Source organism: Thermobia domestica, chromosome 7 (assembly GCF_964235325.1).
Source record: "Thermobia domestica chromosome 7, izTheDome1.hap1.1, whole genome shotgun sequence".
In the NCBI taxonomy this organism is placed as follows: domain Eukaryota; kingdom Metazoa; phylum Arthropoda; class Insecta; order Zygentoma; family Lepismatidae; genus Thermobia; species Thermobia domestica.
The window spans coordinates 186761924-186775244 of record NC_137460.1 but is presented as its reverse complement, the minus strand read 5'-3'; positions in this window follow the sequence as shown (position 1 = coordinate 186775244).

The following is a 13321-nucleotide window of genomic DNA, read 5'->3' as shown; positions in this document are numbered from 1 at the left end:
CTCGTGCACGTTGATAAAATGAAACGGCCTCTGTGAGGACAGTCCTTTCCCTCTTCGAACACCTTATATACGTTTGTCTGTAAGTGATCCCGTACCACTTTCGCAATCTGGTTCGACTAAGAGATCAGAAAACTCCCACAACGATGACGACTGAGCATCCAGGCGACGGAGAGTTCATGCAGGAGGCCTGAACATTTTAACATCCTGCATTAATTTTTCGACTAGTGAGGTTAGTCTCAATCAATATAGAATGCCCAAAGTAATGTTTTACTTATTATCACTATACTCCATTTTAATTTTTTAAAATGGTAGGCTGGGGACATGGACTTCAACATATTTGATAGCGACATATCTTGAAAACAAGCGCATCACAAAATTCGTGGTTTGCAGCACAAAACCAGCATCACAATTCAGCATTAAAAGCTTTCAATTTGTAAAGTGATGTGCTCCTGGACATGGGTACCAAGATATTTAATAGCAGCATATAATGGGGACAGCACAAAACTGGGTTTGCGACTCAAAATAGCACAAAACTTTGCCATAGAAAAAAACTTTCTATTTGTAAAGTGGGAGAGGTGAGAACGTGGGTTCCAGCATAGTTGATAGGGGTATATCATGAAAACGGGGAGAGTACAAAACTCGGGATTTGAGAGACAAAACTTTGGCATGGAAAAAACTTTCAATGTATAGTGGAGGAATGGGGAAAGGGGGCCCAAGGTATTTGATAGGGATATATCTTGCATACGGGAGCAGCATAAAACTCGGGGTTTGCAACACAAAACGGCACAAAATTAGCACCAAAGTTTGGTATAGAAAAAAACTTTTCCATTTTTAAAATGGGGGCTGGGGATATAAGCTTCACCATATTTGAAAGGAGGAAAACTCGAGGTTTGCGGCGCAAAATGGCACGAAACTAGCACAAAAACTTTCAATTCCTTAAGTTGAAAGTGGTGGCTGCATGAATCCAGCTCCAAGTTTGTTTTTACTGTAAATAACAACTGGTTAGGGCACAAAACTCAGGGTTTGCAGTATAAAATGGCACAGAACTATTTCAAAGTATCAGCATAGAAAAAACTCGATTTCTACAGTGGGAGACTGTATGTCGCCAGATTTAAATTTGTTTCTACTTCTGTATTGTAACTCAAAACTAGTCATGGCACAAAACTCGGAGTTTTGCGGCACAAAACGACATAAAACTTCATTATTGGAAAAATGTTCAATCTCGTATTTATTCATTATAAACACTGTCCATTTTGAAATAATTAAGTTGAATCAGCTCCCTGGTGGCTATAGGGTAGCATACGTGGCTAGGCTTTAGGTCGACATGCGTTCAATGCTGAAAGGGACTCTAAACCCTCATCCAACCAATTGAACTGAAACAATGCAGTTTAAGATTTCAATAAAATTGTCACAATAGTTTTCAATGTGCGATTGCAACGTTGATAACATCTATTAGTGTCAGGCATGTAAGCGACAGCACAGGTTTGAGTACCTATTACCATGACTGCTTACCATTGGGAGTCATCTTTGTATTGTAATATCATTACGAAACACTGGCAAAAATATTTGTATTATAATACAGGGTGTCCGGAATGGGACTGACGGTTTTTAAAAGTGTATAGTTTTAATATGGTCAGAGATACTGAAAAAGAAAAAAACACGCATTTTAAAGGAGAACTCAAAATGTTTATTTAGTCTTACAAGTCATTGTAAATCAGTGTAACTCCACGTGAGCTCCATTTGTAACTCTTACAATATCTAGCCTGAACTCAATCTCTCTTTACGTATTCTGTAACATCTAAGATGTTACTGAAGCAATCACATTCCTAATACGGTTCTTCAGTTCATCAAGGTTACGCACCTTTTCACCAGAATACATAATTTCTTTCGCATACCCCCACAGGAAGAAGTCCAGGGGGAGTAACATCAGGGGAGCGTGGAAGCCACCTAATTGGCCCATTACGGTCTATCCAACGGCCAGGAAATTCAATATCAAGGTACTCCCTCACTTGTAGGCTCCAATGTGGCGGGGCGCCATCCAATTGGAAGCAAAGTGTTGAAGCATGTCTAAGAACACATTTCCTGTTATGGTCTTCTCTATGAAAAAGAAGGGGCTAATAACTGCATTATGTGTTAAAACACACCAAACATTCAATTTGGGACTGTCTCTAGAATATTCTATGTATGCATGCGGATTCTCAGATCCCCATCTCCTAACATTGTGTCTGTTAACACAACCAGACAAGTGAAAAGTTCGGAATTTCAGTAGCAAATGCTTTCTATGGCTGATCCTTGGGCTTAATTTCTTGCAATAACTGCACCGTATATGCGCGCAAACGTAATCGTTTTTGTACCATATCGTGCACTGTTGACTTTGGAATTGCCAATTGCCTGCTTGCTGCGCGAATTGACTTCCTCGGGCTACGTGACAAACACTCTCTTATCGCTTCTACATTTTCTTCTAACACACGCGATTTATCCCCACTGTGTTGTTTCACTACACTGCCCATTGATAATAATTGGTCCTTCCACGCCTTGATATTCTTGCACGATGGAGAATCCTTGTGGTAAACACGTCGAAGTTTCATTGAACTCGAACAACACTTTTTGTCTCTGCAAACCACCACACGCATTGCGCATTTTCGACTGCCGACGCCATTTCTGTTTATTGGCGATACTAGAGCCGTCACCGGTAGTTGTCCAAGTATGAAAATTTGCTGAACAAAATTTTTTGAGTTTTCCTTCAATATGAATGTTTTTTTTTTCTTCTGTATCTCTGACCATATTAAAACTATACACTTTTAGAAACCGTCAGTGCCATTCCGGACACACCATATTATCATGAATCATTAACAAAAAAGTTGCCATTATAATATCTGATAGGGCATATCTCGAAAACGGGGGTAGTACAAAACTTTGGCATAGAAAAATAATTCAATTACAAAAGTGGAGAGGGGATGGAGACATGATCCCCAGCATATTGGTTAGGGCATATACTGAAAACAGGGGCAGCACAAAACTCTCGGTAGGAAACGGCATAAAATTAGCACAAAATTTTAGCATGGAAAAACTGTCAATTTGTAAAATGGGATGGGAACATGTGCCCTAGCATATCTGATATTGGTATATCTTGAAAACGGGAGGAGCACAAAACTTAGGTTTTGTGGGACAAAACTAGCAGCAAGGGTTATCATAGAAAAGACTTTTAATACGTCAAGTAAGAGACTGGGGACATGGACTTCAGCATATTTCATAGCATTGTGTATATCTTGAAAACACAGGCAGCACAAAACATCGGATTTGCGGCACAATACCGCACGAAAGTTTGGCATAAAATAGTTTCAATTTGTACAGGGGGTGCCGGTGAACACGGACACAAGGAGCAGCACAAAACTCGCGGTTTGCTCCACAAAATTGTGAGATTTTTTAAAAAAATCAATTCGTAGAGTGATGGAGTTGGGAACGTGGGTTCCAGGACATTTCATGCGGGTATAACTTGAAAAGGGGACAATAGAAAACTCGAGATTTATGTCACAAAACTTTGGCATGGTAAAATCTTTCAATTTGTAGTAGGGCAGGGGCTGGGAACATGGGCTTCAGCATATTTAATATTGGTATATATTGAAAACGTGGAAGCACAAAACTCGAGGTTTGCGGCTCAAAATGGCACGAAACTAGCGCAAAAGACTTTCAGTTCGTAAAGAGAGAGAATGGAGGATGCATGTATCCAGCTTCAAATTTGTTTTTAGTGTAATTTAAAAAACTGGTTACTTTACAAATCTCAGGGTTTGTGGCACAAAACTAGCACACAACTTTGGATAGGAAAAGCTATTAGTTTCTAAAGTGGGAAGCTGGAACTTGTCAATTGTCTTCTCCTGGTTAAAATGTTAGGTGCAAATTAGGTTGTGTCTGTCCAGGCGTTTGCGATACGAGCAAAAGTACTGGACTCGACCTAATGGAGTTATAGCAATCGGGGGAAACATACTTTTGGTGTTTACTGTACCTCTATCAATGGATAAAATGACATCCTCGATAAAAATTGCTCCGATATGCTTGTAATTGAAGCAATACCCATGTAACTTTTATAATGTGAAGCTTAATATACAGGGTGCGGCACGTAAAACCGGCCCGTAAACTGAACACATAAAATGAAATATAATGTATTGAATATGATTAACTACAACACATAAATGAAATGTAATGTATTGAATATGACTAGATACTCACCTTCACAGCAGCCTTCACAGCAGGTGCTGAAAGTGTCCTCCGCCCACTTCAACACACACGATTGAGGAGATTCATATATACCCTTGTCAGTTCTTGTGTTGTAATGCTATTGGTGACATCCTGGATCCTGGTCTTGAGTTCTTCAATTGTGTGTGGATTTGTTTCGTATACTCTTCCCTTTAACAGTCCCCATAAGTAAAAGTCGCACATGTTCAAGTCTGGTGACCGAGGAGGCCACAAGCCTTTGCTGATTATCCTCTCTGGTGTAAACATCTCATGCACAAGGGACAATGATGCAGCTGATGTGTGGCATGTTGCACCGTCCTGCTGAAAGTAACATAACTGACGCTCCTCTTCGGTCAAGTGTGTATAAAACTCCTCCAGGATTCCCATATACACGTCACTGTTCACTGTCGTCTCAAAGAATATGGGCCCAATAACGCGTGTGGCGGAAATGGCACACCAAACACCAATCTTCTCATCATGCAAGGGTACCTGGTGGATTGCGTGTGGATTTTCTGTCGACCAATACCGGTTGTTTTGGGAATTTACGTACCCAGACAGGTGGAACCACGCCTAGTCACTCATGATGAGCATTAGTGGATCCAATAAACCACTGGCAACATTGCTCAACAGCCATGAACAGAAATGCACCCTCTTCTGCAGGGCAGACTCCTTCAGTTCTTGCACAACACTTACCCGGTACGGTTTTAACTTCAGTCCCCTTAAAACACGTCTGCAACTTCTCTCACTCGCATTAACCTGTTGACTCAATCTCCTGGTTGACTTTCGAGGACTTCTTGTCATTATCTCCTCCACCTGCATCTTTAATTCAGGTGTGCAGACAGATGGTCGTCTGTTCCTGGGAGCATTTTGAACCGATCCTGTACGCCGCCATTTTTCAATCAATTCCTGAATGGTGCTTTTTGCTGGCACAGAACGTCCTGGAAATTTCTCCCGAAACAAATTCTTTGTTTTCACAAAAGATCCAGTGAGAATGAACCCTTCAACAATGGCAACACGCTCGGGTATCGAATACGGCATTATCACACACTGACACTCACCCGGCTTAACACAACGAGGCCTTTTTCTCAACTGGTTTCGACAAGTTTCACTGGCTGCGGCTGCACGTGACTGCTGCAGGTCACGTAAGTTGACCCGACCTCGACACGCCATCTCTTGGTAGGAAGATAGATTATTTAAGTGTTGCCAAAAACACAATATACCAGAATATTACGACGGGCCGGTTTTACGTGCCGCACCCTGTAGTTAGCAGGTATCGTCATCCGCAATAAAAAGTTCGCATATACTGTAACTTCCACTATTCATTAATAACTCAGTTTGTTAATATATTATCGCTTCTTTGCGCTTTCCTTAACAAAGCAGTGTAGTAATGAATAATTATTTATGATTTTTAAAATAAAATAGAGCAAAATAAGAAAATTATAAGCAAAAAACTTTGATTGTTATGAAGCTTTAGTCTGTCAGATAATTACGCAAAGAATATCCGGAGGGAAATTTGAGCGAAACTGACTCCAGACAGTGCACACGCATTAGGAACACTCACAAATACGTAAAATTAAAAGAACAGAAAATAACGTATTTTTTAGATGAACATACAATTCACACTAAGACAAAGTTCTAATATGGGAAATCGATCAATATCTTCAATTGAAATGACTGAAAAAGACAGAAAATGGCTATTTAAAACTCCAAGTGTAAACCTGCGCTTGGAGCGATCGTGAGTTACCTTTATGGTCAAGCGTGCTTAATAATTCTGTTGAAGTTCTAGAAACGGAGGGCGGCGATTCGAGCCTGAGTATAGTAATTTTTTTTTTCAATATAGGGATGGCTTTTTTAAAAATATAAAGTTGTATTTTGACGTGCTTGAAAAAGCAAAACCAGATGAACTGTCACGTTTCAAAGCGCAGCCTTATTTATTCTTCATGTCTATTAAATTATACGAAGACGGTAAAATAAGGAACGTTAACATTCTTACAATGAGAACAGATTTCAATTCCCGGTGAGGTTAGCGTACGCGCCTTTGGCGTGGGAGACCCGGGTTCGATTCCCGGTGGGAGCTCATGTGGTTTGGATTCCATGTTAATAAGTAGGTCCACGTCTCATATAGCCTCGCTGCTGACCGGGACGTTAAACTGAAAATCATCATCATCACCACCCGGCGGGAGTTCACGTGGTTCGGTTATTACGTTAATCAATATTTCCACGTTTCATATAGTCTTGCTGTTGAAAAGTACGTTAAAGTCCAAATCAACTCAACTCATTAAGAACAGAGTTCTGAGTTAAATACCAACTTGAAACCATACATCTAAAATGAAAATTATTCATACTTCTGATACATACATATATTCAGTTCTCTTGAATTTTCGGCTATCGGACATAGTTTCGGATCTACAAGGTGCCGAGAGCGTGGCAAAATGACTTTCGGACGCCAATAGTTCGGAAACTATCCAACGTAAAGATGGCGGGTAAAAAATTCACTGAAGAAGTCATACCTACTGTATTGAATTTTGCATGTTTCACAATCCTACCATGCAAGCGCAAAGGATTCCCCAAAGGAACGTAGGGAGTTCCGGATAATCTGCCAAATGAAAATTGGTCTAAGTGGATATGAATTGATAGGGTTTCAATCAGGCAACAATAATTCGTTTGTATTCAGTCGATATCTGGAACAAATACAAAATGGCGGATCCCTTCATGCCCGTTGTGTGTGGTTGCATAATCGCCAGATACGGATACTGGCCAACAGTCATCTTCTGAGTATTAAGTGTAGCGAATTTTTACTCAAATGCTCTAGAAAACATCTAGGGTGTCAGTAGAGCACAACAGATGAAGCAGGATGATTCACATGTGAGGAAACACGTAACGAAAAATGTCCAGAAATGCACTCATACTCAATAAACGTGAGTTGAAAGCATCAGAAATGCAAGGATTAGCATCAAGAACATGAAAGTCATTGCCAATTCACCAATAATATTTCATCAATCCGATGTAATATGATCTGCACGGTTGCATACCAATAAGGATGCAACAACTGAGGCCAAGTTGAAATTGTGCAATGGGACTCACAAAGAAACTGGGTAAACTCAAGGATTGTCACTAGCGGGATCGCATGATTGATATTGAAATGTGGGCAATGTGTGTGTTGATATCAACATCTAGCTAATGGACAAATGTCAACATGTCCTACCACTGCTGGGACACCGTCCCACGTGAGAAAACTAGGAAAATAACGTTGTACATTCTGCTATTACATCTGGTGCACTTTTTGGTAGAACTTAACTAGAACACGATTGCATCAATGTCCGTCTTTGTTTGGGACATGGTCCCACAGTCGATACATATGAAAAGAAATTTCTTAATCCATGGTTCACATTCTGATAGAGCGTGAAAATAACAAAATTGTATAATTTCCCAGGTCTTCACGGACATATGACGTACTCGAAACATAGGAAAATACCTCCAGAAATTCATATCTTACACAGAGTGCACATGCCAAGACAAAGACGAAATGAACCATTTTCGCACATGTAACACTACAGCTGGAACACCATACACAGTGGCGTATTTAGGGGGGGATTCCGGGCTTAAGCCCCCCCGGAATCTTACTTACTATAGTAAAGTATATGAAATATCTTGCAGAATTTTCACATTTTCAGGCAAAGCCCCCCGAAAGTTAGCAAAGCCCTCCCCGAAACAAAATCGTAAATACGCCACTGACCATACAAATAAAAAATAAAAAGACATTAGAAATAGGAAGAAATGTTTTAAGGCTCTGATTGTTTACAACTGCGCAGTAGGAGTAACAAAATGAAACACACAAGCATTTGATTTGATTTTGAGTTTAACGTCCCGTTCACCAGCGAGGCTATATGAGACGTGGACTTACTGATTAACGTGGAATCCGAACCACATGAGCTCCCGCCGGGAATCGAACCCGGGTCTCCCACGCCAAAGGCGCATACGCTAACCGCTTAGCCACGGAGGAGCTCTAACACACAAGCATGTATGGAGGCTGTACAAGAGCGCTTGCCAAACAAAGTGAGTACTACGCAAAGAAATGAATACAGAGAAAGTGAGGCTCCCTCGAAGCCTCAGGGCTAGAGCGCTCGATTTTGCTCGCGTGGTCGCAGTTTCCAATCCTACTGGGAGCCCATGGCCTCAGATTTATGACCCGGGTAGTTATTTTCCTATTTTTCACACGTGGGACTGTGTCCCAGCAGTAGTGGGGCAAGTTAACATTTGTCCATTAGCTACATGTTGATATCAACACACACATTGGTAACATTTAAATATCTATCATGCGACCCCACTAGTGACATTCCTTTAGTTTACCAGTTTCTTTGTGAGTCCCATTGCACAATTTCAACTTGGCCTCAGTTGTTGCATCCTTATTGGTATGCAACCGTGCAGATCATATTGCATAGGATTGATGGAATATTATTGGTGAATTGGCAATGGCTTTCATGTTCTTGATGCTATTCCTTACATTTCCGACGCTTTAAACTCACGTTTACTGAGTATGAGTGCATTTCAGGGCATTTTTCGTTACGTGTTTCCACACTTGTGAATCATCCTGCTTCATTTGTTGTGCTCTACCGACACTCTAGATGTTTTTCTAGAGTATTTGAGTAAAACTTCGCTACACTTAATACTCAGAAGGTGACTGTTGGCCAGTATCCGTATCTGGCGATTATGCAACCACACACAACGAGCATGAAGGGGTCCGCCATTTTGTATTTGTTCCAGATATCAACTGAATACAAACGAATTATTGTTGCCTGGTTGAAGCCCTATCAATTCATATCCACTTAGACCAATTTTCATTTGGCAGATTATCCGGAACTCCCTACGTTCCTTTGGGGAATCCTTTGCGCTTGCATGGTAGGATTGTGAAACATGCAAAATTCAATGCAGCAGGTATGACTTCTTCAGTGAATTTTTTACCCGCCCTCTTTACGTTGGATAGTTTCCGAACTATTGGCGTCCGAAAGTCATTTTCCCACGCTTTCGGCACCTTGTAGATCCGAAACTATGTCCGATAGCCGAAAGTTCAAGAGAACTTTTTTCTTGTCTCAGTGGTAGGAGTCACCTCCCAAGAGTTGTAACACTTATTTTGTAACACCCGATATATATCAGAAAACTACCCTAGGAGCTGAGACAACTTGAATATTGTAAGTTTCTAATTTATTTACATCAAATGTTTAGTTATTTCATACTTTATAGCAAGAATATTGGCTGCTATATAAGACGCAATTATCTATACCTTTGGCGTAGGAGACCCTGGTTCGATTTCGGGCAGGAGCTTATGTGGTTCGGATTCCATGTTAATCAGTAGGTCCCGTCTCATATTGCCTCGCTGTTTAAAAGGACGCTAAACTCAAAATCAACTCAACTCAACAATTATCTACACATTGAATTTACTTAGGAAATCGGTATTGTTATCATAAGAGCAAGTTTATGAAAATGAAATGTATAATAATGGTTGTGTATAAAATAGAGTTTGCGTAATGTTGTATTGCCCCACTAGCGTTGCAATAGTGGACAGTTCAAATTGTCAATCCCATCATTCTAATTATTTCGTTTCAATGTTCATATTCATGTTCCCAAATGGTGACCGAAATGTATTGATATACCAGACGAAAGTAATCAAATAGTCGCTGCTCAGACGTAAAGTCATGGACTACTAACGTGGGAGTCCATGTACGAATCTCGCTGCGGTCATCTATTATAATTTTTCATAGTCGGGATTCAATTGCTACGAAGCATATTTTCACTTTTACTGAAGCATTTGAATCTCTTCTATTTCTAGAAGTAGCTTCTATTTCCATCAGTATGTGCAGTTGGTTACTCCAACAGATCTTAGTAAATTAGTAGTTTTTATTTGCTAACAGCCAGGACGTGGAAAGAAATGTTTTAAACATAACACTGTTCTGTGAGTACTAGCTCAGCAGAGGTTTGGATTTATGTTTACTTCCTATGTTTCTACTCTCTTTAGAAATGACAGCTTTTTGTTTTGATCCGTATAAAGAAATTAATTCGTTTCATTATTGTTTTTTTTCAGCGTTCAATCAGGGGCGGATCCAGGACCGACTTCTGGGGGCGGTGGGTTGTCATACTGCTACTTAGAACTACTTTTAACAGTTTCAAACTCTGGGAGGGTTTTATTTATATATATAAAATAAAAAAGTTTCCTCTTCTGGGGGCGATCGCCCCCTGGATCCGCCACAGCGTTCAATGTTCTTGAAAAAAATAACATTTTCCAGTAAAGCTAAACACTCATCTGTTTCACAGAAAAAACAATATGTAAAGTATTATTTTCTGTTTAAAATTTAATTCTTTTCCAGTACTATATGTGCTGAACAGTGCTTTATTTGTAGAGTGGAAGAGGAATTTATGGAATTACTGCTTTCCCAGGGAGGGAAGAGTAGTCCACCCCTTTAGAAATCTAACAATTCTCATAAGCATTATCAGTTAGTTAATATTCGTTCTACAATACTGCAACTATATTTTGCATATTAAGTAATATGTAACATAATAATAATAATAATAATAATAATAATAATAATAATAATAATAATAATAATAATAATAATAATAATAATAATAATAATAGGAATAATTAATAATAATAATAATAATAATAATAATAATAATAATAATAATAATAATAATAATTTATTTATTTATTTATTTATTATGAGAAATTGCGACCACAGCCGAAGCCATAATGGTCATATATACAATTATATACAATGGAATATTACAGGAAAAAATACAACAAAACAAAAAAAAAATAAAATACATGAAATCATGACAATCAAGAAAAGCAAAGGAAAAAACATTAACACAAGTTTAATTCAAACTAAATTACGAAATAAAATTACAAACATATCCTCATTTCAATAAAGATTCAATCAAGTAAGATGTATTACTAAAAATTTACATAAGTAGATTATGAAATAAACAAATTAAAAAAAATTAAAACACATGAACAAATATACACCATATGGGTAAAAAAAAAAAAAAAAGAAAATTCAATAGACAATATACAAAAAAGGGTTAAATTAGGTATTTAATTAAATATAACAATCCAAAAACTGTTTTCTAAGCGCCAAAAAATTCGAATCAAAAAAATCAATTTTGAGTGACTTTTTGTTTATGTTGTCAACACAAATAAATAATGGCGAACCAACTAAATTACTATTACACAATATAGGACGGTAAAGCCTAGATTTATACAAGGGAACTTTAATAAACAAATATTCAATTAAGTTCAGTTTCGCATGTATTATATCATGAATAAATTTAATTTGCCTTAAATTACGACGAACTTCGAGAGCAAGTAAATCCAATCTAGCGAGAATCACCCTATTGGGCAGATCATATAGTTTAAATTTATATTTTAACCAGGCCAGGAAGGAAATCTGGACTGACTCCAAAACTTGAGTAATACTAATGAGGTTACGGTTCCAAATCAAGCTAGCAAATTCCAAGTGGGAACGTACATATGCACAATATAAAATTTTGCAAGTTGTAATATCCTTAAAATCTCTAGCAACCCATTTGATGAGTCCCAGATTCCTTCTAGCCTTGGAAACCATGGTTGAAACATGATGGTCAAAAAGTAATTTAGAATCAATCATAACACCTAAATCTTTGTTAATTGAAACAGGTTGTATTCTATAATGATTTATTGAATAAGAAAAATACGATATATTCGTTTTCCTGGAGAACGCTATACTTTTTGTTTTATTCATGTTTAATGGAAGTAAATTTTGTACAGACCATTGGTAAACTGAGGTAATATCAGCTTGTAATTTAAGGTGATCCTGATTACAAGTTATTTCAGAAAATATCTTGAGATCATCAGCGTACAATAAAAAAGGACATTTCAAATAATTACCAATATCATTCACATATATTAAAAATAATAATGGACCCAAGTTGGATCCTTGAGGAACACCCGAAGAAATCTTGAAAACAGATGACTTAGAACCCATATATCTAACTACGAATTTACGATCAAACAAGTAAGAAGCGAACCAGTGAATCAAGGATTTGGAAATTTCAAAGAAATGAAGTTTATTAAGAAGCTTATGATGGGATATTTTATCGAAGGCTTTAGCAAAATCAAAATAAATAGTATCAACTTGACCACGTTTATATACAACAGGAGAAACCAAGGACAGAAATTTATTCAAATTTAGTTCAGTTGATTTACCCTTTAAAAAGCCATACTGTTCAGGTATAATAGAATGTTCAACAGAACTATAAAGATAATTGTAAATAAGCTGATCAAAAATTTTTGGTATTACATCAAGAATAGAAATAGGTCTATAATCAGTTACAGACCTACCATCAGTTTTTGGAATTGGAGTAACAACAGTTTTCCATACACTAGGATAGAAACAAGATGCTAAACTCCAATTAAACAATGATGTCAAAATTGGTGCAATTATATCGGATATACCTTTTATTATAAAAATCGGAATTAGATCAAGACCTACAGAAGCTTTAGCATTTAAAGATTTAATAACATCTATTAGCTGTTTAGTAGAAAAAAATATTTGATCACTACAAAATTGACTGGCCATAAAAGTAACATTATTATCATTCACATTAATATCATCTTTATGATAAACAGCTGCAAAATGTTTAGCCATGGCTTCAGATATCAATTGAGGGTCGGAAAGAAATTCGTCATCGACTAATATTGCCTTATGTCCATCTTTACCGCTTATTTTATTACTTGTATACTTCCAAAATCTTTTGGGATTATTTTTTAAACCAATTTCAATCTTATTATAATATTTAGTTTTATCAATAATAAGTTGCTTCTTAAAATCAGAACGAAGTTTAGAGAAAATATTATAATCTTGAAGAGATTGGGTTCTTTTATACTTTTTATGAGCATTATTCTTCTTTTTAAGCAAATAAATTAAATTACGAGAATACCATCTCGGATACTTAGAAATTGATTTGGTTACTAGAGGAACATTGTTTCTGATTGCATTCAATATAACATCATTAATATTTTGAACAACAAGATCAATATCTGTATTCAACAAAA